The sequence below is a fragment of the Octopus sinensis genome, linkage group LG5, assembly GCF_006345805.1.
Source record: "Octopus sinensis linkage group LG5, ASM634580v1, whole genome shotgun sequence".
NCBI lineage: Eukaryota > Metazoa > Mollusca > Cephalopoda > Octopoda > Octopodidae > Octopus > Octopus sinensis.
This window is the reverse complement of record NC_043001.1, coordinates 21789223-21791951: the sequence shown is the minus strand read 5'-3', so window position 1 is coordinate 21791951 and position 2729 is coordinate 21789223.

The window sequence follows — 2729 nt, the reverse complement described above, 5'->3', positions numbered from 1 at the left end:
GCAGAATTTGAACTCACAACGTAACGGCAGACGACATACAGCTAAGCATTTCGCCCGGCGCGCTAACGTTTCTGCCAGCTCGCCGCCTTAAATGTAATTAATGTAATACCACCATCTTCATTCTTTCGTTTATGCACACACACACACACACACACAAAACCTCACATATATTAGGTATTTGTGTGTGCTGTTCATATACACGCCTCAGGCCACTGTAAGTTATTTCTCTTAATTTAGTTTTGTGCTGATAACATCTATTATGACAGAAATGCAGGTCAATGACTGTACTTTTATCTTATTTTCAACTATTTTCTCAATGAAAAATCAATTTGGAGAATTTTTTTAGTCTTGTGATTATCTCCCCTTTCCATATGAATCTGTCTCAACTGCCATGTAACATTTTCTAGAGGCAGAGGTAACTTTAATAAAATCAAGAATTTATGTTGTATGTTATTGGATATACCTGTGTGTGTGTGTGCATGTGTGTGTGTGTGTGTGTGCGTGTGCGTGCGTAGTCTATATACATACATCCCTACAAATATATGTGTATATATATATGTGTGTGTGTGTATATATATATATATATATTATTAATAGTAGGGAATATAAAATTCCAAGGCAACAGGGGGAAACAAACTCAATTTAGTAATACTAAATCAAATTTCACAATATATTATATATATATATACAATTAAGAGACAGAACCTCCATCAAAGTAATTCAATTAATTGTGAAAGATATTATCTATAATAAAATATAAATAAATATAAATTTAAATACATATTGTACTAAAAATTACTAATATTGTACATAAATTACAAATATTGTACTAATATAGTACTAAATTATAGTAATTTTTAGAACAATATTAATAATATATTTAAATTTATACTTTATTATACTTAATATCTTTCACTATGAACTGAATTACTTTGATGGAGGTTCTGTCTCTTAATTCTATATCCTTAAATCCTTAAAAATGTTTTAGCCCGAAGGCCGCGGCCATGCTGGGGCACCGCCGCTATAATATAATTTGGACATGGGCAATAATTGTATTCTTTCTTGTCCTGAGGTTCACAGCCAAATGGCTGGGTGGATTCGTGTGAAAAATAGCACACATGTGGAGATGGGTGCATAGATTGGAATGCAGTTTGTATTTTTTTCCTAGCCCCCATACTTACTGAGAAAATTGATTTTCTAGTGGAAATCTTTCCCATAAATCAACTATCGTAAAAATTTTCTACCATGACCTCATATTTTCTATGTATGTGTGTTTACCTTAAAAGAAGTGATTAGACAGAGGTCCAATAGCATAGCTCCCAGAAACAAACTATGTACAAATTCTTTCTTCTCAACTCCTGAAGCTGTTTCCTGACAAGGGTGGAGGGTGGGGTCAGGAAATTTTCATACAGCTGGAGGCTCCAATCAAAGCAGGGGACCCAAAATGATAAGGTTGAAAAAAGCTGTTATAGATTATGCCTAACTGAAAATGATCACAGCCACATCATCCAAACAGACTGGGTGAAACCGGGCTTAGCTGCTAGTATATATATATATATATATATATATATATATATTTATATCAGTTGAATAAAGTTAAAACCTGGTCTGTTATTTAACTGATATATTATTCTATACACGTTTACGCAAATTCGGAATATATATACAAGGGTGGACTGGATATGTTGCAAGCTTGCCTGATTGCAAGTGAGCTCTTGCGCCATTAGAATCCATCGCAGGAGTGGCTGCGTGGTAAGTAGCTTGTTTACCGACCACATGGTTCTGGGTTCAGTCCCACTGCGTGGCACCTTGGGCAAGTGTCTTCTACTATAGCCTCAGGCCGACCAAAGCCTTGTGAGTGGATTTGGTAGATGGAAACTGAAAGAAGCCTGTCGTATATATGTATATATATATATATGTGCGTGTGTGTGTTTGTGTGTCTGTGTTTGTCCTCCTAGCATTGCTTGACAACTGATGCTGGTGTGTTTATGCCCCTGTTACTTAGCGGTTCGGCAAAAGAGACCGATAGAATAAGTACTGGGCTTACAAAAGAATAAGTCCCGGGATCGAGTTGCTCGATTAAAGGCGGTGCTCCAGCATGGCCGCAGTCAAATGACTGAAACAAGTGAAAGAGTAAAAGAGTAAAAGAGAGATATGTGGGCCCATGTTAGTATCTAAGGGGCCCATCCCTTCAAGTTTGAGAATTTTTTATTTACTCCTGGAAGAATGCATTATTTCAGCCTGGCTGTGTTTGTAGACAGTTGAAAAGAATACTTTTAACAAGAAAGAAAAAAAAAAAAATTAAATGATAGTGTTGTAGTTTCAGGTGGGCTCCCTTCATCTCCTGGCAATCAATATTTTTAGACCCAGTCTATCACTTTATATATATATATAGCAATAAGAAAATGGAGGGGATCAAGTGTTGGTATTCATCAACTTATAGACATTATATTAATGTCTATAAGTTGATGAATATTAACTCTTGATCCCCTCCATTTTCTTATTGTTATATAAATTAAGGTAAAATAACTTTTTACCCTCACCCATTTATTACACTCGGTAATGTAATTGCCATGCAATGAAAAAAAAACTCTTGTGTATTAATAATTGGGTATTCTACCAGCAGTATATTGGATAGATATTATCCCTTAATTGGTTGGATTCACAACCTCTCTCTTGGATTATATATATATATATATCGCAAATAAGAAAATGGAGGAGAATGATAG